Raw genomic sequence first — 26,311 nt, forward strand, 5'->3', positions numbered from 1 at the left:
CGGCGCGTGCCACCACGCCTGGCTAATTTTTATATATTTTAGTAGAGACGGGGTTTCACCGTGTTAGCTAAGCTATTCCTGACCTCAGGCAATCGGCCGGCCTCGGCCTCCCAAAGTGCTGGGATTACAGGCGTGAGCCACCGTGCCCAGCCAGATGAAGTTTTTGAAATATACAAACTTTCTTTGAAATCTGATAAGAGAACAGATTTTAAGTGTCCACCACACACACACACACACACCACACACACACACACACACACACACTACACATGGTGATGATTGCATTAATTTGATTGTGATAATTATTACACAAGCTATACATACATCAAATTATCACATTGTACACTATACATATATATACACACACACATACACAATTTTTACTTGTTGATTAAACGTTTTTAGTTTAAAAATCATATGCTTAGGTGGTAGTTTGTTGACATTTATCCTGCTTGGCGTTCTCTGAGCTTCTTGCATCTGTGGGGTGGTGTCTACACTAATCTGAAGGAAATTCTCAGTCATTATTACATTTAAATATAGATTCTGTCCCTTTCCCTCTTTATTTTCTGCTATTCTCAAGCCTTTTGTAGTTGTCCCACAGTTCTTAGTCATTCTGTCTTGTTTTGATCAGTCTTTGTTTTCTTTGTTTTTTTAGTACTGGAGGTTTTTATTGAGATGTCCTCAAGCTCAGAGATTTCTTCCTCAATTGCGTCTGATCTACAAACACTCATTAAAGACATCTTTTTTTTTTTTATTTTACAGTGTGTTTAACCTCTATGTTCTGTTGTTATTGTTGTTTTTAAGATTTATATTTATCTGCTTACATTACGCATCTGTTCTTGCATGCTTTCAGTATATTAATTGTAGTTGTTTTAAATTCTGATAATTACAATATCTTTGCCATGTCTGGTTCTGCTGCTTGCTCTATTTCTTCAAACTGTGGGATTTTTTGTTTGTTTGTTTGCCTGTTTTGCCTTTTGTTATGTTTTGTGACAATTTTCTTGATAGTTGAACATGATGCACTTGGGTAATAAACTATCATAAATAGGCCTTTTGTAAGGTGGTAGTGAGGTTTACGGAAGGGAAAGCATTCTATTGTCCTATGATGAGGTCTCTAGCATTTAGTGAGCCTATACCTCTAGACTGCAAACTTCACAAATGTGTCTCAGTCACCCTCACCTCCCTTGGGTGGGAGAGGATGGTTAGCTTACTGCAGTTGAGTATTTTCTTCCTTCAGGTTATTCAGGCTCTGATAATACCCCAGCAGCTTAGGCTCTGGACAACAAGAACAGAATGCTCCAGTGTATTTTTAAATGGTTCTTTTCCCACTCCCCCTGCTGAAGCATGAGGGTACTTCTCTTTGGAATGTGCTGTGAGAACCTGTTGGTAAGGTTCATATGCATTGTTGGTGTTTCACATGTTGAATATAATTTCCATTTAAAACTATTTTTAAAAACTTTTAAAAATGAAAACATAAACTATTCATTGATTTGGCATTGAAGAAAAAAAGCAATTGAGAATGAAAACAGTCATGGAACATAATAGTAGGGTGCCCATTTTATGGGTGAAACAAGTCAACTACAAAGTGGTTTATAACTCCTAAAAAAAATGCAAGTGATTGAAGCCTTGTATATTTTTTATTAAGATAAAATTGAATGCATAGGCAATTTCGAATCTTTCAGAACAGAAGAATGACATTTGAAGGCTAAGGAGATAAAAACACCTACTATGCTGAAATATTTTAAAATGTTAGCATCATTGCTTATTTATTCTTTCATAGTAGAACATAATCTTGTCTAACAAATGGAGAGTTTTGTTACCCAGGGTTCCCAGGTTTTTGGAGCACACTGTAAAAAAGTATCCACTAGTAATTGTTGCACCTGAGTTTTTCTTGTTTCAAAAAGTTCTGGAAAGCAGCCCATCCCTGGCAAAACAAAAACCAGTTGGATCCAGAGATGCCTGAGTTGAAGACGAACTTTGTTGAACTCTCCGCATTACCATAGGCCATTTTCTATGCACGTGATATACGAAGAGCATGATTGATGACCGTGCCTGCATTGACTTTACTTCTTTTCATACAATCACTCAGCTAAGCCACAGAATAAAAGCCACATTTTTATCTTTGTTCAAAGAGCCACTGTTTTCGGAACTATCCCTGGTGGTCTCCTTACCTGTTGCAAGTAGCACAATCCCTTGTTAAATTATCCTTGGATGTGGTCATTAGACTGTCACCTGCCAAGCAACTGAACCTGTCTGTTGTGTAGGTAACAAATTCTGGAAACACGGATGGGACTAGGACTCATGTCCCAGCCCTAACGCCTCGAAGGTTCCCAATAGGCAAAGCAGTGGGCAATAGCAGCTACCCAGGCTAACTTGCTCACACTGCCTGAGAAGGTTGAGCACAATTCTCGAGGATCCTTTTACCTGTGAGGGTTCACAGACCCTGATCCACTAGTTCCTGTATGGCCCTGAGTTTCCCGTCCCCTTGCTAGGGAGAAACTCATTGGCAAAACCCATAGCCACTGGCCACTTGGTCTGCCTCAACCAAGACCAGTTAGAAGTAGGGGTTCCAAGACCTCATGGAGCTGACTTCCTGGCCCTTCTTCATGAAGGCCTCAGATGATATTTTAGCACAAATCAACCCTGGGACTGCTGGCCATCACTGGGACCTAAACTGAAAGAGTTAAAGTGGCTGTCCAGACCTTTCATTCAGCGTTCCTTCAAGATGGTAAGTGGTCTTAGCCCCATGCGTTGACTAATAGAGTGAATTAGATAGAGTTGACTAATAGAGTGACTAACAGAGTGAATTCTCTGGATCTAGCAACAGGATCCCTGGATTAACTGCAGCACACCTCTAGTTTTGGTTTCTGGTTTTGGATGGTTTGTGCCTTGGAGTATTGAGAGACACCCCCATTGCATGTATTTCAATAATTCAGACCAGCAAATGGAAATGGCCACCCCCTAGTCTGAATTATTGAAATACGTGTCCATTGAGGTGGTTGGCAGCCAGGATCCAGCTAGCCAACAGGGAGATAAACGACTCATTTTTCCAAGAAGGTAGGTTTATGGCCCTTAGATTGGGGCGCATATCCCAAAGTTGTAAGTGACCTAGGGATGACTGAAAGCCCTTGACCTTGACAGACTAGCCCCTTAGCGAGGCTTGGAAATTATTCACTTTGGAGGAAAAGCATATAGCTATCATATACCTGAACCACCTGGGTGCATTCTTCTTATGTACTAGTTTTTAAAAAGAAGGGGCAGCTACCTCGTCTAATGCCAAGGAGTTACTGGGCAGCATGGGCAGAGAAGTCTGTGAGGCTGTGCTACGGACCCACCAGGTTACCCTTGTACTTTTGTACTTTTGTTTATGGTTTGTTCTAAACATCAGATATGTTTGCTACTTTTTGAGAAAAAAAGTTGAAAAAGTCAATCATCACACTTCTGTGTAACTGCTTACCCTTTGTTTAAACCCATTGGGAGTTGGGAGCAGACCCTGAATTTGGGGAAGAGATCATAGAATATGGGGAATGGAACATCAATGCTAGAGAAAAACCTAATAGGGTGTGTCCTCCAGCACTGGAAAATCTCTGGACATCTCCCAGACTAAGGAGAAGATGATTCGCTTCTGCAATATAACCTGGCCTGCAACTATATGAATAGGCTTCAGCTGCTATAACAAAGAACTACAGACTCAGTGGTTCTGTTTAAGAACTGACTGTGGTTGTGACAGCAGCTGGCCACAATATGCCTTAGGCAGACCAGAACAACGGCCAGGGAGCAGATTGCTTAATTGCCTTAGTATTCTGCAGTTAGATTTTTTCCTGGAAGTGAAAAGAGAAATAGGATGAGATGCCCTATCAAATATTTTATGTTTCTTTACCAGAACAAGGCCCTACAGATAAAGTTAAGACTTTGCGCTCTCAAGGCGGAACCACCTGGACCTCTGACTGCACCACTAGAGAAAGTCCTCCCAGTCCTAGAAAGCCTTCAGATGAGAAAGTCCTTCTTCACCCCATGAAATTCAACACTGGGGAGGATGGAGAGCGGGAGTCTGCCATCCCAAACGCCCTGGTTCTCCATTCTTACAAGGGAAGTCTCCTCCCCCATATTCACCCGACTTGGAAAGTAAACTCCAATTGACAATTGACTAGTCATGGGCCTCCTCCCTCTTCCAACATCTATCCTGCTTTCCCAGAGAGTACAACCCAGAGGGAGAGCTCTTACAAGCCAGGAGGCATGTAAGGCTGGATGAGAACAGGAGTTTGAACTGAGTGCATGTTCCTTTTACCATCTCTGACCTCTATAATCGGAAAGCGCTTGCCCAAGGCCTAAGCTAACCTGGAGGAATCTGTTTCTCTTACAAGAAGCATATTTTTCATACACAACCCTACCTGGGCTGATATTCAGACCCTGATGACTACTCTCTTAACTGCTGAGGAGAAATTCACAGTTTTGGCTAAGGATAGGTATGAGGCTGACAAGCAGCATACTAACCAGCCTGATAACAGCATTAAATGGCTGGCAGAGCCATCGGCCCCAAATGCAGAACCCAACAGGGACCCCAGTACTAGAATAGAGTAAAAAAAGAAATTGAACATTACCATATTATGTGGTTGAGAAGAATGAAAGAAACCATTGAACATTCTGTTAATTGGAGTAAACTAAGGGAGGTTCAACAGCTCCTTTGACAGAAGAAGAGGACTAATGGGGTTCCATGGGTTCCCAAATGGCTCCTCCCTATTTCTCCACGGGAGCCTTGTTTTACCTTACAAGAAGGTATGCAGTCAATCAAATTTCTGTTTGAAAGCAGAGTCACATTCTCTGTACTGACCACCAGGAAGGATGCTCTCTCAAAAAAAAGATGCAATATTAAAGAGATTTCATGGATCGGAGATACTACTCAGTTTCAGGAGCCTTTTACCTGTGAAGTTGGTTCACAGGCCCAGATCCACAAGTTCTTGCATGGCCCTGAGTTTCCCATCCCCTTGCTAGGGAGAAACTTGTTGGCAAAACACAGAGCCACTGGCCACTTGGCCTGCCTCGACCAAGACTAGTTAGAAGTAGGGGTTCCAAGACCTCATGGAGCTGACTTCCTGGGTCTTCTTCATGAAGATCTCAGATGATATTTTAGCACAAATAACCCTGAAATATGGTCACAGGAAAAAATAGGAGGGCTGTCACTGAAGAAACTGTACAGGTATTGTTAAAACTAAACAGCCCAACACTAAGGTTAAGACAGTATCCCCCAAATCTGAAGCACTACAGAGAATACAGCCTGTGTTAGAAAGCCTCTTATGCCAAGAGCTGATCAGGACTTGTCAGTCCCCATCAAATACTCATATCCTGCCTATTAAGAAACCAAGATCAGGAAAGTATAGGTTTGTGCAGGACCTCTGAGTGATCACCAGAGCTGCTCGAAACATTCACTCCATAGTGTCTAACCCCCAGAGACTGCTCGCCAGACTTCCAGGGGACAACAAATATTTCACCGTGCTGGATCTCAAACATACCTTCTTCTGTGTTCCTCTAAGCCCTGAGTCTCAGGAATTATTTGCCTTTGAATGGGAAGAACGTAAGATCCATCAGAGACAGCAGTATTGCTGGATGGTCCTTTCCCAGGGTCTCAAAGAACTCCCCAACCATTTTGTGGGGGTATCCTAAGCCAAGATTTGCAGGACTTGCAGACAGGGCAGAGCAATTTCCTCCAATAGGCAGATGATATCCTCATGCCCCTCTAAGGAGGACTCTGATTAAAGCGCCATTCTGGTCCTGAACTTTCTAACAGAGAAGAGCTATAAATTGTCAAAAAAAAAAAAAAAAAGGCCCAAATTTCAAAGGCAATGGTCCAATGGTCCAATATTTAGGGTATGCTATTTCTCAGGGGCAGCTCAGGCTTCTCCAGGACCAGAAATTGGCTATTTGTGTCTGGCCTCTCCTAGAAACTATAAGAAGTTGCATGGATTTGGGGGCAGGGCAGGATTTTTCTGCATCTAGATCCCAAATTTTGGCCTCATAGCAAAGCCATTTTGTGACAAGCTCTGAGGGTCCAACACCAAAGCTTTCGAATGGAAGAGGCATTGTAATCAGGCCTTCTGGAAGCTTTAAAAGCTGCTTTGGAAACTCCAGCTCTAGCTCTGCCTTACTAAGCCTTTTGATCTCTACATCCATGAAAGGCAGGGAGTAGCTCTTAAGAGTAGTGACCCAGATGCTAAGACTCATATAAAGGGTGGTGACCTACTTCTCTAAACAACTTGATGGTATTGCAAGTGGCAGTGGTTGCCACTTGTACACTTATCCAAGAAGCTGAGATGCTCACAATGGGCCAAGATTTGACAATTCAGTTCTCCCACCAAGTGAAAAGTAAGTGTTTTGAAAGTCAAGGAAGCATTACTGGTTAACAAGCACAGAATGCTGTAGTATTGGGCCCTGCTGGTGTAGACCCCTAACATCCGCGGTATGTATGCCAAGTCCTACACCCTGTTAACCTAATGCCCATTACCAAGGGTACCCTAATCCATGACTGCTCCACCACCATAGAGGAAATATATATCAGTAGAAAATATTTGCAGAGCAACCCTCTTTCTATTTTGGAAGACATATGGCTTGTAGATGGCAGTCAGTTCAAGGAAGGATGCCAAAGAAGGACAGAATGCACAGTTGTGTCCCTACACAAAACTATCAAGCCTAAGGGCCTCCCTGAAGGGACTTCAGTCCCAGAGGCTGAGATAATTGCCTTAACCACAGCCCTAGCACTAGGAAAGGACAAGGCCTTGACTTATTTACATAGACACAAAATATGCGTTCTTTGTGGTCCATGCCTCTGTTGTATTCTGGAAGACAAGGGGACTTCTCAATGCCACTAATCAAGAAATCAAATATGCAATAGAAATATTGGCAATGCTGCAGGCAATGGAAATGCCCAGATTGCTGTAGTCCATTGCTGGGGTCATGTGAAGGGGACTCTGAAATACTAATGGGGAACAACCTGGCAGATTCTGTGACTAAAAGAGCTGTAAGAAGAGGGGAGGTCCCCCAAATGTCCTTGCTTTCTTCAGTACATCTTTACAAATATACACTGAAGTGTCCCCTGGGGAATTGCAGGAAGCCACACAAGAGGATATCATCAGAGTTCCCTCTCAGTGGGGTAGGCCCTAAGCAAGAGAGGCAAGATATGAGTGGCCAAAAATCTGAGGTGGGCTGTTGTAAAACACTCACCTGACTCCTCAGGCTATGCGTGGTTTCTCACAAAGAGAACCCCAAGGAAACAATGACAAAGTGATGGCATATAGTCAGAAAAACAAAGCCCAAACCAGACCTCCCATACCTCCTTTCGCTAAAGTGATACAATTCAGGGAAACTGCCCAAGGAAGACTGGCAGGTTGACTTCACTCATAGGCCTATGGTTCCTGGAGGATTTAAATAGCCCTTGGTACTTGTTAACATTCTTACCAATTGGATAGAGGCTTTTCTATGCTGGACCAAAGTGGCAGGAAAAGTCATAAAGGCTTTACTTAAAAACACTATCCCTCCATTCAGTCTTCTAGGTCCATCCAGAAGGATAATGGGTCCTTGTTTACTTCTAACTTAGTGGCAAAAACTTTCCATGTCTTGGGCATACAATGGAAGTTGCATGCTGCCTGGAGACCACAATTCTCAGGGAAGATTTAAAGGGCTAATAGAATTCTCAAGGGTACTTTAGCCAGGTTATGTCATGAAGCCAAAGAATTGGTTGAAACTATTACAGGTAGCTTTGGCCCACATACAAGCAGCACCTAGAGGCAAAGTGGGACTTAGTGCTTTGAAATATTCTATGAAAGGCCTTATCTGGGCCTGACCAGCTGCCTTTCTTGCTAAGACAAGGATATAGAAAGAGACACAAAAGTATATCGTTCATTCGGGTTTCATGGTAGCTTCTCTCAACCCTTTTGGCAACCTAAGCTTCACAGTCCCCTCCAAGGTAAAACTTCACGCACACAACACAGGGGACTGGGTATAGTTCAAGACCTGGAAGACAATGTTCCCCCAGAACCAACTCAGCCCCATAAGGATAGGGCCCTACCTAACTCTTCTAACTACAGATTATTCCCTTAAACTCCAGGGAATAACTCCTTGGATCCGTCACTCCAGAGTGAACAAAGCCCAGGAGCTCCCGGAGAATGCCTCTGCAGCATACACTTGTGAACCTGTCATGGACCTCAAATTGGTTTTCAGAATAACAAAACTCCGATAAGTAAAATGTTTCCTTGTCATTCTTTTGACGTAGTAGGCATCTTTCTTATCCTTAGGAATCTTCATGCTTATTATCCTTTTATATTCTGTTGAGATTCTTAGTTGGTAACGAATCTTTCCATGTAATATTTTAGAATGAACTCTTTCTTTCCCTTATGCTCGTTGGCCATTTTAGACCCTTGGCTTCTCAGCCAGTGGTCTCTGGGAAGCCAATGCTTAGTAAACTTCTCCCATGTTATACCTGGTGGGAATAACCTGTGCAATGTTGAATATACCATAGGCATCTCCAGACTCCTATGAGGTGGCATGTTACTTATCTTTGAGGGGAGACATTAACCTCAGGGTGGCAAAGTGGAGATCCCAAATCCTTCCTGTGCCAACTGTGATCTGAATGGGTCCTTCCTGACCTACAGATTGTGTGGAACTCACCCCTGAGGGCCGTGTCACCAGGAGAATAGGCCTTGCTCATTTAAAGAGTTCAGGAAAAGGGGAAAAGTATCAAACATGTTATGGAGAGGAATCTGTTATGTACTTTTTCAACTTTAACCTCACTAGCCCTTGTACTCTAAACACCAACCATTAGTGTTTTCTCACAGAGGTCTGTGGGGACATAATAGACCGTAACACTGGTTATCATAATGTCAACTTTGGCAAGGGATAAATTAATTCCTTGGATATTGGAAACTATGATTTCCCACCCCCAAAGCTGACGGAAGAGCTTCAAATGGACAAGTAAATCTTAGCCTGACTTATGGAGAATCCTTATTCTCCTCATGTGATGGCACCACCTGTACCCCTTGGGGCCTCCAATTGCTTGGTTGTTAAACTTCATCACTCCCACGAGGGTGTGTGCACCTCCAAGATATGTTTTCATCTATGGCTCACCCCACCACCAGCTCCCTAGCTATAAATCCCCTATGGTTCTTTCCTCTCCGCTACTTGCAGTGGCTCACCCCTGTGTTGACAATGTAATACAGCTAGGACAATGTACTGTGGGCCTTCTGGGACCCATCAGATAACATTTCATAATGTGAACACCCACTATAATAGACCACAAAGGGTTATTGCACTAATTCTGGTTTCCCCTTGTTGGAATTTTGCCTGAGGTCACCCTAAGAAATTTAACTCAAACACTTGAGAATTTGGAAGCTAAAATGAGGGAGAATCTCCAAAATATGCATGTTTCTTTAAATACGTTAGCTAATGTAGTACTGGATAATCGACTGGACTTAGACTATTTACTAACAGAACAAGGAGGGATACGTGCAGTCGCCAATATCTTCTATTGCACCTGGGTACATGCCTTTGGGGAAACAGAGGTTAATATAAAGGAAATGTTTAAACAAGCAGAATAGTTTTATTCCTTCAAAAGTGTAGCTCAACCACCCAAGTTTAGAATGCACTCTCACTTAACCTGGTTTCTTTCTCTGCTAGGCCCCTAGTGGCCATTGTTCTCACGTTACTTTTTGGTCCCTGTACATTTAAATTGATAGTAAACTTTGTTTCCTCCAAACTCCAACAGTTCCATCTTCAGCTTGTATTATTAATACAATACTAGCCCCTTCAAGCAATTTTGGGTGACCCAAAAACTTATGTGAACTCAGTAGCTGGAGAGTTTCACTCCTCTAACTGAAGAAGACACAATATGAAGTAGATACAGAAGAATGAGCCCCATCTCTAACCCTTCAAGAATCAGGAGTGGAATGTTTCAGGGAGATTTGCAATCAATGGTTCCCCATATTTTCAGATGCACACTCTGAAAAAGTACCCACTAGTAACTGTCGGACCTTGAGGTTTTGTTGCATCCAAAAGTTACAGGAAGAAGCCCAGCCCTGGCAAACAAAAATGTGATGGATCCAGAGAAGCCTAAATTGGAGGCAAACTTTGGTGAACTCTCTGCATTACCATTTTCTGTATTAGTCTGTTCACTTTCCTGTAAAGAACTACTTGAGACTGGGTAGTTTACAAAGAAAGGAGGTTTAATTGACTCATAGTTCCACAGGCTACATAAGAGACATGGCTGGGGAGTCCTAAGGAAACTTATAATCATGGTGGAAGGCAAAGGGGAAGCAAGCACTTCTTCACATGGCAGCAGGAGACAGAGAGAGAGAGAGAGAGAGAACTCCAAGGGAGAAGTGCTACACACTTTCAAACAACCAGATCTCACGAGAACTCACCCACAATCATGAGTAAGGGGAAAATTCGCCCTGATGATTCAATCACTTCCCACTATGCCCCTCCTCCAACACGGAATTACAATTTGACATGAGATTTAGGTGGGGCACAGAGCCAAACCGTATCACTCACTAACATCCATCCCCAGGGAGGAGCTTATTCACCATTTTCTATATATGTGATGTATGAAGAAGCATGATCCATGACGGTGCCTGTGCTGCCTTTACCTGACCTTTACGTACAATGACTCAGCTGAACAACACAATAAATGCCTTACTTTCATCTTTGTTCGAAGAGGCATTGCTTTGGGAACTGTCCCTGGTTTTCTTACTTTTTTAAGTAATAGAATCCTCTTCTTTAAACCTCCCTGGTTGTAGTCATTGGGCCGTTACCTGCCAGCAATGGAACCCACTCATATGTGAGTAACAGTTTACATTTGGTAAAATAATATGGTTAAAACTTACGGAGCATCCACTCTATACTAAACAATTTATGTCATTATTTATTGTTTCAGAATGTATTTAAGGCAGGTGTAAACATGATATTTAATTTTAATGCCACAGCTTAAAATAAGTCTTACCCTTTTTATAGTTATGCAGAAAAGGATTCCATGAACAAAATTATATAAAAAGTGTATATTGTAACCAGCAATTGAATCCAAGCCTCTTTGCACAGAAATCTATGTAATGTCTACCACATTCCATTACTTCATTGAAAAAAATTGTATAGTACATTTCTTTAGCTTTATTTAATGTTAATATATTATATGCTATTCTAGTGATTAAAAATGTAATATTTAATTGAAGATACTTTTAAAGATATACAGATACACAAATGCAGTCAAGCATACAATTTATACACTATCATACACACATGATTCTTTAATATTATTTAATATTTCCCAAAGTAAAATATAGTTCACTATTTGTCGTGTCATTGCATTTGGTCTTTCTCATTTCTTCACTGACCCGCTTTCATAATAACCGACTATTGCTAATTTCATCAATCAATGTAGTAAATTTAATAATTTCAAAATTTCCAAAAAGCCAGGTCCATGATTAAGAGGTTGTTGAACTTCTCCAAAGTGATGTTTTTCTTTAATTATGTCACTGGATTCTGGAAATGTTGGGCTATTTTCTAAGGACACTAAAGTAGATCTGATTTGGGTTTAGAAATGGAGTACTCACATTTGATTAGATAACAGTGCCACTCAGATAACTAGAAGGTTTTGCAGATTCAGCCTTCTTATGAAAGAAAACTGATTTTCATAACTTTTTATTTCTGATTAGAGCCTACTAGAAATCCCTGAGGACTTCCATCTGAAATGTGCAAACAAATTCCATGAAAACTCTATGGTTACAGTATTCTCAATGTAATTATATTTCTTGTATGTAACCCACTTCTCTTTCACTAAAAGTGATGACGTCATTTTGACTGAGTGTGTACTAGAAAAGCTCACTTAAGGTCAAGGAGTTTTTACTGGTTTATGGCTAGCATAAGAGCTTAGTACTGGGCTTTCAACATGGAGTCTCTGGTATTAAAGCAACCTTACCCAAATAAATACCATTAAATATATTTTGTTGCATTCTAATTTTATGGTTCCATGATTTTCAAATACACAGATTACATTTTAAAAATGAGTTCAGGATTCTAGATAAACTAAACTTTGTGGAAGAAAGAACTGCTTTCTTAAACTGTAGAAATGGAAGAACTGATTAGGTATGTGCAGACTGGAATTTGTTCTAATGGTTTATCTTTGTTGCTAACAATTTTTGCTTGTGTATATTTCCACCTGTTAAATTACTCTATAATTTACTGTTTCCTGCTATTTGACAAGAAAACATTACAATCACAATAAAAAGTAATTTAAGGCTATTACCAATCAATGAAATATGTCCCAGTCTAAAATGAGATTGAAATAATTTATGGGGATTTTACAGTCAAATTAGAATGAAGATTATTCCACAGGGGGAAATCAACTTCTGCAAAACTGCAAGCATCATATATTTCCTAATATGTTCTCACAGCTGAAACAATGTCATTATTGGAAGACAGCACAGGAAACTCAGTGCAATCAGAAGAGTCTTACAAATAAATGCTGGCAAAAAGAGGGTATTTTTGGACCCACAACTCAGTAATGGATTTGAAGTTAATGCAAGATGAAGTTAATGCAACATTAAACCTAGGAGGCACATCAGGTTTAATACTGTTGAATGATTCACCACAAGTATGGTTTGTTGACTGACATTTTTATACCCTTAACCTTAGGAAACCTTCCTAATAACATTTAGCAATTTAGCAATAGTGTATCAGCCCTCCCCACTGCCCATCAATACACAAAACTGCAATGTCCTAAAACACAAGCATTTTATTTCAGTGTTGAAAAGCAATTACATTCAGTTTCTCTTTTCCTGGCAAGTGAAACCTTGGATTTGAAGGCTTTATGAGCAATGACAAGATTTCATTGTATTTACTCCTATTTTATACTGAGAGTTCATGCAATGAATTTTACTTATTTCTAAACCAACTCACATTCATCAAAAATGTGACATTTGGAAAATACAAAAATTTAAAGGAAACACATACTTAGGAGCTACTGAACTCAACACAAATGATTGGAAAATGAACAAATCCAGTATAGCATTCTTTTGTTTCCCTAATAAACAAACATAAAATACTCAGTTATTCTATACTCAGCTTCTCCTTTACCTCTCCTCCTGCTCTCAATTCTCAAAATTTATCTGCCTGATAGTTAGTCAATCATCCTATTGATAATAAAGAGTTGAATTATCCAAATAACATAGACAAATGGAAAATCAAACTGTCATGGGTGTGGCAAGAAAGATGTTAACTAACTTTTCCTTTAATATGGATTGACTAAATTCACTAACTTATTCAACTTAAAGCCAGACTCTGCTTTCGATAAGGCTAAAAAACAAAAAAGGAACATAAGAAAAGTGCTAGAATTTATTTACTGTATTTATTGACAAAAGCAGCAATAAGTCTTCTGTTGAGAGTAGACATTATATCAAGTATAAAATTATTTAGGCAATTGTTTTCAAACTAATTTTAATTCCCTTGAGGAAATAATGTAACTTGATTTTTTCCATTTAAGATTTAATGAAATAAAACTGTATCTCCAAAATATTAGAATTAGAGTTAAATCCAAATGCATATAAAGTATGTTGCTTTATATTCTTTTAAGTTATCCAGGATCCTTCTCTTATCTAAAATTTTAAAAATTACGATCCCCTGGAAAAGTAAACAGTACTTTTACATTTAATTTGTTCTTTAAAATAGGAGACATTTGTTATGCAGACAAAATGTAGTAGACAGAAATACAAATAAACTGTAGCTTGTTTAGTATATAATTAATATTTCTAGAGTATTCAAAATTTATTTGTTAAATTAATACCTGTAATTGCCACATTCACCCATTTCTTACTGTTTTGTTTTTAAAACACCAGCATCCTTATCCTGATAAAAACATGAAAAAATATGAGCTTTTCTCTCTTTAAAAAAGTGGCATATTTGATAGCAATAATAACAGATCATTTGTGATTCATAATATATGTAAAAGTAAAATATATGAAAATAATAGCTCTTAGGAATGGAAGGATTTAAGTAGGTACACACTTTTGTAGGGTTCTTTAAAACTGAAGTTGCATAATATTATTTCAAAATACACTGAATAAGGTAAAAATACATACAACAATCCCTAGAGTAGGCACTAAATAAATAAGCAAATATTTATGCAAAAATATTATAAAATAAAATGAAATATTAAAAATATTTGATTAATGTGGAATAATGTTGAAAAGATAGAACAAGAACATAGAAAACAAATGACAAATGGTAAGATGGTTGATTTAAATTCATCTTAATAGTAACATAAAATATAAATACATTAAACATTTTAAATAAAAGCAGAGATGGTATGGCTGGATAAAAAGCAAGGCCAATCTAAGTGGTTTTTAGAAGAGAAAGACTTTAAATATAAAGCTGCAAGTAGGATAAAATGAAAAATATGAAAAAAATCCATGCAAACAGTATTCACAGGAATGATTCTTTGTAGATGTCAGATAAAGTAGATTACAAGACAAGAAGTATAGAGAAAAAGAAAATCATTTTACAATAATATGAGAGTCAATTCATAGACAAATATAGTCATCCTTAATATTTACCCATTTATAACAGAGGTTCAGGTCCATAGGAAATGAACAAAACTAAAGGGAGAAATACAAGTAAAATTTAAGATTTAAACACATCTCCTAATAATTAGGATAAGAAAACAAAATGTGATAAGAACATAGAAATTCTGACATTATCCACCAACCTGACTTAATTGACACTTGTACAATACTATACCCAACCAATGCAGAATATTCTTTGTTTTTCTAATATACATGAAAGGTTAATAAGATGACAATATGTGAGAACCTAAAATAAGTTGGAATACATCTTCAAGGATTTGAATAATATGGACTATGTTCCCTGAGCACAACTGAATTAAATTCCATGATGTGCTTATTTCACATTGCATGCCTGTCAAAATATCTCTTGCACCTCATAAATGTATGCACCATGTACCCACACAATTTTTTAAAAACAATAACAAAATTGAAAAATAAAAAAATATTAGAAGTCAGTGCAAAAAGGTATCTAAAGTATCCCAAACATGTGAGCATAAAACTAAAGAATTCTAAATAAATTTTAGAACAAATACAAAAGAACAAGGCACATTAGAAAATAAGTAAAATTGAATGATAATGAAAACACAGTGTAGCAAAACTTGTGAGATGCATAAACACACAGTGTTTATCAAAAAATGTATATTTCAACATTAAGCGTGATATGTTAAAATGCTCATAAGGGAAAATAAGCACCGAACATTTTACCTTAAAATACCGGGAAAGGAAGAGCAAACTAAACTAAATAAGTACAAGGGAGGAAATAAAATATGAATGGAAATCAATAACTTGTATAAATAATATACAAAAATCATAAAGTTAAAACTAAGTCCTTTGAAAATTAATAAAATTAATATATCTCCAGCAAGCCTTATTGAAAAGGGAGAAAGGCTAGAGCGCATTTATTGGACATTAGAAGCAGCTCACCATGACCTCTTTGTCTAGGACAGGCTGCCTACCTATTGCAGATCCCAGATCAATGAATGGAGAAGACTTCACTTTAAGTTCATGATTTAATGTCTTGGACCAGTATTTTAACTGCTAAGTCTGTGTTCATGATTTAAATTGATGCTAGAACTTTGACTTGCCCCCAAATTACTAAAGAAAACATGGAATTTTTCCAAGCTATCACCATGAATAAAGAGTAACTACTTCATGAGCAGGTTGAATGAGGCAATGAGGAAGACAAAAGATGATTATTTTACAGTGTAACCCATGAGTCCTGCAAATATCAGCCTTATGAAAGAGTTCCAAGTACTAGCATTATTTAGAATGAATGTCATGTACAACAGGAATATTGACTTTTCTATACAGAAAACTTTTTGGTTGAAAACAGAGCTCTGGTATAACATAGTTATACCTTGGGAATTTTTGAGTTGCCAACAATTGCTTTGTGAAGAGTCCACAAACAGAAATACAGAATTTCTGGGGAAAGTATGATTTTTATTGAAAAATTGGTTGCAAAAATGTGGTTCAAAGACCAGCATAAAATTGGAGGAATTATTCTCAACTGGAATTCAGTGAGTCATTAGAGCTCCCTTCCTGTGATATCCCATTGGTTTATGCTTGCGTCTTTAAGACCTGTAATTAACAAGTGAGTAAAAGCTCAAACATCTCCATAGGACTGTGGGGGCACAAAGCAGCCATAGTATTGGTACCAGCAGCCTCTGCAGCAATGGAAAGCGTTGCCAGCTGCTTTGGCAGCAAGATGAAACAATGCCTCAAGGCAGACATCTTCACCCTCCTCCACATTAAGCATTGTCAATCTCAGAGTTTGGCAGGTGCTCATAAATTGCCCAGAAGAGATTCACTGAACCTACAAGAGATACATGGGGAGGGGTTTTAAGTGGTAAGCATGCCACCTGGAAATCAGCAGGAGTCGCCCAATGGGCAAAGGTGCTGTGTTTTGAAAAATCTCAGATTTCTATGGGAGACATTTGAGACCAAGCTAAAATTACGACTTAACAGAACAGCTCGAGCCAGATGAATGTATCTTACTAATACTACTGAATCTTTGTTTTTACTTTCTTGGTGTTTGTGTTTTCGCTCCCTTAGTGACTAGCCAATGACTACAGCTACGGAATCTTCTCTTTTCTAGTCCCAAGGATGTAACTGCCCAGTTATCTTTAATGAACTCTCTCCATCAATAATCTAGTTCCTTACTAATTAATGTTTTCAGGGCACTGGAGATACTTTTCTCAGAAATAGTGTTACCCTAGAGTTGTATTCATTTTAATTAGCATTTAATGCACCTTACTATAGGTCTAGCATTGTTAACATAAACAATTCTAACAACTCGTATGTTATTTTTTAAAGTTTTTTCCAATAAAAATAAAACTTTACTAAAGACAATCTAATGTATTTGAATAAAAAAAATTCAAACGTTTTCAACAGTTTCATCGCAGTTAAAAACTCATTCTTATAAAATTAGAGTCTGAGTGATCTCACACTGAAGACTTATATCTAACACATGAGGAAAAACAGGGCGAGGATTTAGAGGTAGAGTGATCTAATGCAGATCCTAAGCCAGCGCATCATACTTACTCATACATTGCTACATTATAATTATGGTCCATGTTTTCCATTTAGGTCATCATACACATGTTGGATATGTTTGCTACATAGTTTTAGGACATTTAAAACATGCTTTATAATAATTTTAAAGATTTTGTATATTAAAGTTTTCAGATTGGCAATTTGTCAAGGAAATAGAGTGAATGCAAATATACTTGAAACATTCTCAACAGAGTGGATTATTCAATTATTTTATGACGTATGTTAATATCTGTCCCCTCTACCTCCCTATTTAAAAGGAATATAATAGAGTAGCTTAGAATAAAATTGTTTCTGATATTTTAAAGTCACCTTATATGAGTTATGCAGAAATTAAGTAGTATATTTATTTCAAACATTAGGCCCTTCTAAGAATACAGGAGTGAGGTGCTAGACTAACATGTTTCACAAAGCAACATATGGACAGTGCCTCAGCAGTTATGGAAGAAAAAGATGATGCGTTCACATGAAGTCCAAAGACCCTTGTTTCTGGACTTTGTATTATCTTTCAGTCATAAAGTTTTGAAATAAGTGCCCCCTTTAAACTAAAAATAAAGAGAGCTGAATGTGTGAAATTCATATGGCTACAAGAGAGGCTTTGCTGTGTGAGTTGAATACTTTTCAACATACATGTATCTCACTCTTTCACCCTTCTTTTTGTCTTACACAAAATGTCTGTTTGGAGTACCCCTTTAATTTTATGCGTCATTTCTAGGGCAGTTCCAAAGCAAACGTTTCTGCTTTACCATTGTTCTCAGAAGTATTTCTGTCCTTAGGATATGCTGCTTATTTGATTCCCGAGATTTGTTATCTCCCTCAGTGATTGCTAGAGTGATCTAATATAGGTCAGGTACGTCTGCCTCCCCTTGGGCTAACTCAACTGTAGAAGTATGGATTCTTCATACTTCTCTGATCATAGCACTGATTCCTGAACAAAAGCCTTTATTAATATTTATGTCTTATGCAGAGAAACATCCTTTTTTTAAAGATGATAGAGTGTTGTAGTGAATAATCATTATCCATCTAGGCAATAATTCACATTCCTCACCTCTGAAGTTTGAGTAAAGACAAGTTTGCCTAGCAGATGCAATGTTAGCCTGGAGGAGTATATTGACTTTAGGCATTCTGTCAGCTTCTGTGTAAAACTGAACAATCCCTCTTCAAGTAAATCCTATTTAAACACTGAACTGTAATTACATATGATTTACTAATTTAAACTTGAAGTTAATATCAAGAGGATTAGTTTTGTTTGTAGTTCAAAAACGTACAAGCATGCTGAAGGCTACGTGCTGGATATTTTTCCTAATAGGAAATTGTAGATGTTTTCATCTATGAATTCTTCCTGCAAATTTAACATTTTAAGGAAATACATGATTAGTTTGCTAGGTTTGCAAACACCCTAATCAATTGGTAACTATGGTATTATAGATCAAAAAATGTGTAATTGAATGACAAAGGACATGATTTCTAGAAACTGCTCCCTCAATAATTAGCCATTTACCATGGAATAGGTCACTTCCTCTCCTGGGCTTTGTTTTTCTCATCTCTAAATAGAACATTAAGTTTGGATGCTATTTTTTTTTTTCTGATCTAAAGTTCTTTGATGAATAGGTATCCAGAGCAACTAATTTATTAACAGAAATTAAATCTTCATCCTCAATGTAACATGCAATCCTACACATATACCCTCTGTGTCTATGTGAATATGAGCATTGATCTAAGGCATAACCCAGATAATTATGAATACATATACAAGCCAATTCAAAGTAGTATGGACAAAAAGATAGTGGGTAACTTGCAAAATGCTAGTTGGATCTGTAAAGATAATACACATAGAATAAAAAATTGACTTCCTCTTCTGTGTTTAGCCACACAGCCATTCTGTCAACTAAGCATATTATATTTTGGTGGGAGAAGCATTTATGTGAAACTTTGAAATGGTGATGAGTTAAACTTTATGAATTCATTTTTTTATTCTAGATCTGCTAAACCATGAAATGATAGAAAATATTTATGGCAGCTGCAGAAGAAGGCTAACATAAGACACAGGAAAGAGCTTGGGATGGCAGAAGTCTTTAGTGGTAAGGAATTTGTGGCTTTCTGGAGAAGCAAAGAAGACCTGGGATGAAAGCGTTCACCCTGAATTCCCGAAGGTGAATGGAGGTTCATGTCTCTGGTGTTTGGGCTCCTACCTTTAGAGAAGTCATTTCAAATGTCAATTTAAAATACTCATGGAAAGCCAGTGACAAGGGATATAAATGTTAAAATCAAAGGAAAAAATATTATTGAGGAGAGCTGATCTTTTTAACAAATGCATTTTTCAATAAACTTTATTGTAAAAGTTGAAGACATGTGTCTATGTGGAAATGAATTGCATCTCAACTGTGACTCCTGATGTGGTATCTCACACATCACGGTGACATATCCAGGGTGCCGGTTTTCTGAAAATGCATCAGTTGAAATCATGACATAAAAGCAATCTCTAACAAAAGTCACAGTAAGTCTGTCTCTATTTCTAAAATACTAACTTGTAAGGTTTAAAGAGTTTGTCCTTTCCCATAATTCTTTGTGAAGTAATATAAAAAGACTGGCAACCTAAAGAAAAAAGTTAATAAAAATGCATAAGCATTAAATACCTACAGAGAGCACATATTAACTTAAAGCTATGAGTGAAATTTTAAGGAATCTCTGAGCTGTGTGAAAGAAAATCCAAGTCACACATCATGCTTACCCAAATATTTACATACAATTAAAAGACTGAATGAAAATGAATGTTGAGTCTAATCTGAAAATATTCATTTTTTTACCTATTACTACGTTTATGTGCATCTATATACATAGTACAAATTCTAGGGTTACTAATTATATAGAGAAACAATATATTTATCTGATTAATCCCTTTGACCCACAGCCAAAAAAATTGATAGTGAAAATAGACTTTTAAGCCCATCCTTCCTACTCTCCCTTCTAATTAGGTTGATCTCTTTACAGATGTGTACAGAAGTGTGTGTGTGTGTGTGTGTATACAAATGTATATCCAGAATTTGGCCACTTCTCCTCACTGTCTTTCTTTGTACTAACAGTCTAAACCATGATCATCTCTCTCTAAGACTACTGCAGTAACTTCCTGCATCTGGTATTAATATTACTCCATGGAGAACATGCACCTCACAGAGCTTCTCTTAAGTTATCATTTAGGTCATATGACTCCTCTTCTCAAATTCTCCAATGGCTTCTCACTTCACTCATCATAATGCCCATGAACTTAGATTTTTGCAGTCTTATAATCATCCCTGCAACTATACTGTGGACTTAATATAGTTATCTTCTCTTACTCATTCAGATACATGGAGCTGCGCTGGCATACTGGCTATCATTTCATCACATGAGGCCTACCTTTGCCCCAGAGACTATGAACTTAAATTTCAATCTTCCTGAAATGTGCTTTCTCCAAATATCCACATCCCTTATTCCTTCTTTTCTTTTAGGTCTCTGCTCCAGTCTCCTCTTATCCAAAAAGACTGTTCATCCTGTTTAAAAAGACATCCACCTCTCTGTCATACTGACTTATTTTGCTTTGTAATATTGGACTCCACCCATCATATCATTATATACTTTGTATTTATTTATTTATATCAAAAGCAAGTACCATATCCATTGTTCTGTGCTGATGACTGTTTGTACATTCAGCATTATCAGTAGTGAGGTTAGCTTTGGTTAAGGGGAGCTCAAGCTCTTGAACTAATGTGCAGATTTTATCCCTTTTACAATTTAGATTGTTTTTAAGGAATCATCACACAGACAATAGGAAGTATGAGAAGTAATGATCCCTTCAGGTAAAGATACACTAGCCTACGTGGCTTATTGCTAATTGCTTCCTGTGTAGTGAGTAATGTTGGCTGGGCATTAATATAATAGACAAAAAATACACATATTTTGCTTGCTCCTGTAAATCCATCCATATTCCTATTCTCTGATCTCCTTTTGTCAAACCTTCCAAGGACCCTGATCAAACATTGAGTCATTTGTCCCTTCCAAGGCATATATATATATATATATTTTTTTTTTTTTTACCTCAGGACTCCTCCCTGTACATGAGACAAAACAACCAAGTGTGCCACCTATAATTCAGAAGATCCTGAGGAGGGTTGTACTCCCACAGGAATCCATTTTCAGGTCCATCAGTGAGCTACTGTGTCCCAGCCTATCCAAGTTCAGTGTGACATGGATCTTTTTAAACACTGTCATATAGAACTTCTGACTTTCACAGCATTCCTTGAATTAACACCTCATTAAACTGAATGTGCATTTTTTTCTTTTTTATAGCTTCTAAAATAAGAGGACTTAACACGTTAGCAATAGTTAACAAAGTTATCAAAACAGTAAAGTAAGGCAAACACAAAATTGTTCAAAAGCACAATCCAAGGATATCCTTTTACCTTTGCTTTGTTCCAACCCACTATAGATGAGGGTCTTAATGGTTGTGCCAGGAGTTATCACAATTTCTCTCCTTACCAGTAGGGAAATCTTTATTATTCTCTAATCAGTGAGTGAATAGTTCTAGAATCCTCAGGGTCTGCTTTCTAGAGTTACTCCTATTAATGATTATTCTGTGGTAAGCAGGTCTATGCAAACTTACCCCCAAAGGCCAAAAATTCTGAGGTGAAGAAAGAGGGTCAAAAATCTAGTTTCTCAGAAAGAAACTTTCAAGATACTTAGCAACAGAAGTCATGTCTTGTGGTGAGATGAGATGATAGATCCCCAGTCATTATCCCCTGGACCCAGGATTTACATGCTGTAGAGAAATTGCCTAGGGTAGGATTTATGACAAGTGAGTATTTATAATAATATCAAGGTTGTTTTGACCTAAGGCAGCATTTGCAGTAAGTGAGTGAAAGTGAAAATCTTAGAAAAATTTACTGAACTGGGGTTAATCAGAAGTCAACATAGCAGGTTTGCATCAAGATGGAGTTACTTTAGCCTCCACAATAGTCCCTGGGCTTATGTTCCCTGAATGCACAGTGTGAAACAAGATCTTATGTTAAATTAGTTTATTAGATTATAGGAGTTGGAGAAGAGAGAACATGAGATGAGGAAGAAGTAAAAGCCTGTACAAGAGATAATTATTGCGATCTTCAATATGAGAGGCTTGTTTCAGCAGGGATCTTTGGCGAAGCACACAGAATACCTCCAACAGCTATTTGCTTTCCCATCAGCTGTTATTTGTTTTGTTACTGAGGAAGGCCCCTGAATGATCACTTCCCTGTCTTTTGGAGGCACTCTTGCCTTTTCAGGTGGCCACTGTATAGGAAGAGTCCCAGCGCTAAAAATGAAGGGGAGATATACACATGAAGCAATTTCCTGTCACCTTGAAGTACATTCTGGCCTGAGAAGTCTGCATGGTACCACCCACTGAAGGTTTGAATGGAGTAATAAATAAGACTAAGTTGATGTGGATTAGGCCTCTGATATTTCTGTTACCCTGGGGTTCAAAAATCAACTGTCAAGCAATTTGGTCAAAAGTTTTGTTAGATGTTAAAATCAGGCACATAGGTGTAGTCACTAGAATTTACACCCCTTCTTTAATAAAACACTTCCAGAAAGCACATCCTGTCTCTAAATGTTTTATAATTCATTTTATATAATTGCAGTAATATTTTAATAGTGATGATAGAAAACACAAGGGAGAAGATTTAAACGAAAAATCTTCAAATTAAAGAAAAGGAAGACTTTCAGGTGTTAGCTTGATCATGAATAGCAATTTCCAGATACTCAGTTTCATAGATAGATGCTATGGCTGGAATATGTCCAACCAAAAGCATGTGCTGGAAATTTAATCCTCAATGCAACAGTATTGGGAGGTAGGGCTTGACAAGAGATCTTAGATTAATGCTGGTTATGAAAGTGCTTGAGGCCAGACGCAGTGGCTCACACCTGTAATCCCAGCACTTTGGGAGGCCAACGCAGGCAGATCACCAGAGGTCGGGAGTTCGAGACCAGCCTGACCAATATGGAGAAACCCCATCTCTACTAAAAAAAAAAACCAAAAAAACAAAAAAAAACACAAAATTAGCCAGGTATGGTGCACGCCTGTAATCCCAACTACTCAGGAGGCTAAGGCAGGAGAATTGCTTGAACCCAGGAGAGGGAGGTTGAGGGGAGCTGAGATCGCTCCATTGCACTCTAGCCTGGGCAGTTCAGTCTCTTGCTCGTTCTTTGCTTTCTATCACGAGATGACACAGCAAAAAGACATTCACCAGGTGTCTAATCCTTCATCTTGGACTTCCCAGCCTCCAGTACTAGAAGCCAATAAATTATGCTCATTATAAACTACCCAGTCTCAGGTATTTTGTTATAGCAGCACAAAATGGGCTAAGACAGTAGAGTTTTCTGAAATTGACAAGACTGAATATCAATATATCAGCCCTTGATTTCCATCTCTCCTTTCACAGTTGTATTTCTCCCATTTTTCAGATAAAAGACGTGTTGTTTCAGGTATGAGACTCTCTAAGGGACAAAACAAAGGCACAGTGAGGGAATGCACTGCCCCTGAAGCTAAGAACCACTGAAGGAAAACATGAGAGATTTAACCAGACATTCCAAGGGAAATGGCCCTTTATTATTGATTTATCTATTTTTCTGTTTTAAAATTAAAATTAGGAAGTGAGAACATTTTCATATAGATACTTATTAACCAATTTTTTAAATTTAAAAATAAAGTTAGGTTGTTTTCAAAGGAATTATTTCCAATTTGTTTGATTAGTTTTGTGATATGGATAGGCATTTCCAACTCAGTTATATAGCAAATACTTTCCAGAAATGAAGTGAAATAAATCTTTAGCTTTAAGATATAATGAATATATATTTAATAAAATGTATTTCTCATATAATACCTTGGGATATGTATTAGTCAGAGTTCTCCAGAGGGAAAGAACCAATAGGATAGATGTATATATTAAAGGGAGTTTGTTAGGGGGAATTGGCTTACGCGATTACAAAGCAAAAGACCATGATAGCCATCTACAAGTTGGGGAAGGAAAGAAGCCAGTACATTGACAGTGTAACATACAGTCTGCTGTCTGAAAGCCCAAGATACCCCGGGAAGCTGCTACTGCCAGTTCTAGGGTCCAAAAGCCGAAGAACCTTGATAAGGTTTGGCTCCTTGTTCCCACCCAAATCTCATCTTGAATTGAAATCCCCACGTATCAGAGGAGGGTCCTGGTGGGAGGTGATTGGATCATGGGGATGGCTTCCCCCATGCCATTCTTCTAATAGTGGGTGCTTTCTCATGAGATCTAATGGTTTAGAAGCGTGTGGCAGTTCCCCAGCTCACTCTCTTTCTCTCCTGCCACCATGTAAGACATGTCTTGCTTCCCCTTCGCCTTCCACCATGATTGTAAGTTTTCTGAGGCCGCCCCAGCCATGTGGAACTGTGAGTCAGTTAAACCTCTTTTCTCTGTCAATTACCCAGTCTCGGGTAGTTCTTTATAGCAGTGTGAAAATGGATTAATACAAACCTGGTGTCTGATGTCCAAGAGTGGGAGGAACAGAAGCAAGCATTGGCCACGGAGAAAAAGAAAGATATCCAGGAGAGTCAGCAAGCAAAACTTTTCCCACTTCTTCTGCCTGCTTTGTTGTAGCCGTGCTGGCAGCCAATTGGATGGTTCCCACCCACTTTGGGGGTGGGTCTTCCTCTCCCAGTCCACCAACTGAAATGTCAATCGCTTCTGGCAACAGCCTCACAAACACATCCAGAAATAATATTTTACCATCCATTCAGGCACCCCTCAATCCAGTCAAGTTGACACCTAATATTAACCATCCCTGTGTATAGGCCTTGAAACTATCCAAAATTATGTTAAAATTGTATATTTTAATATTTAAAAATGTTAACACTAGATCATTTTATAAAGGTAGTAAGAGAGTAAACATGTTCAGTATCATTAAAGTTAGAAGAGGATTGTTAATTTTTGCATTTGCATTTAGAATAGTAACAGTAAATATTCTAGTAATACTGATGGGAATATCTTCCACATTACTAAGCATAGGCTGAAATAAAATGTATTCAAGTATTAAATAGTTAAACAGGTAGCCAATTTATGGTAAATGGTTGCTTGATTTCTGCAATAACTCAGGAAAAATGGCCATGGACCAAAGCAAACAATTTATTGATTATAAATGTTACCATTCCTCCATTAGGGAGCAGTTGGTTTCGGCTAGGTGTGTGTCCTCATCAGTGCCTTTGCTGATGCATTACACCACTATTAACAATTTTAACTGAATGCTTAAGTGGCAATTGAAGCCTGGCTTAATTTCTTTGTTTCATTGTATAGTGTCTATACAAAACAACCACAACAAAAACTCTCTTCTTTCACTTTTGCTCTTTTTCCAATACCTTTCATGGTTATGCAACTGTAAAGTTTTCTGGGTGAGTTTTATCCATGTGTTTGAAAATGAAGTTGCTGAAGCAATATGGTCTATATAATCATTTTAACTTTATTAAGATTTTAATATACAAGATCTCTCCTTCTCTCTTGCTAAGATATAAAAAAAGATAAAGTAATAGAACTTTAAAGTTATTGATCCAGATTTTGAATTAAAACATATGTAATTTTTTCTTTTTGTGAAATTATGAAAAAAATAACTTGCCAAATAGCACAGGCCTTGGCACATGGTAAGAGTTATATTAAAGAAAGTCATTCCAAATAGTATTGATTAATATTCCACTAAACATCTCCCTCCATCTCTTTAAAGATTTTAGAAGTACAAAGGAGTGTGTAATATGTTTTCTGAAAAAAAATACGTTTAATAATAATTTAATTATTAGCTCTTTGAGGAATTGCCATACTGCTTTCTGCAATGATTGAACTAATTTACACTTCAACCAATAGTGCATAAGTGTTCCATTTTCTCCACAACCTCGCCAGCATCCGTTATTTTTTGACTTTTTAATGATAGCTATTCTAACTGGTATGAGGTGGTATCTTATTGTGGTTTTGATTTGCATTTCTCTAATGATCAGTGATGATGAGCTTTTCTTCATATGCTTGTTGGCCACATGTGTGTTTTCACTTGAGAAGTGTCTGTTTATTTCTTTTGCCTACTTTTTTTATGGGGTTGTTTGTTTTTCACCTGTCAGCTCGTTTAAGTTCCTTATAGATGTT

General features: G+C 37.8%; 1 long non-coding RNA gene across 1 annotated transcript in view; it reads right to left on the reverse strand.

The window, feature by feature from the left end:
* Positions 1-21,646, reverse strand: part of LOC117083662 — a 97,377-nt gene extending 75,731 nt beyond the window's left edge. Inside the window, exon 1 of the long non-coding RNA XR_004437154.1 lies at positions 21,587-21,646. This is a non-coding gene — a long non-coding RNA (uncharacterized LOC117083662). The remainder of the gene's footprint in view (positions 1-21,586) is intronic.
* Positions 21,647-26,311: the final 4,665 nt, after the last annotated feature.

This window comes from Trachypithecus francoisi, unplaced genomic scaffold, assembly GCF_009764315.1.
Source record: "Trachypithecus francoisi isolate TF-2019V2 unplaced genomic scaffold, Tfra_2.0 Lachesis_group0, whole genome shotgun sequence".
Lineage (NCBI taxonomy): Eukaryota > Metazoa > Chordata > Mammalia > Primates > Cercopithecidae > Trachypithecus > Trachypithecus francoisi.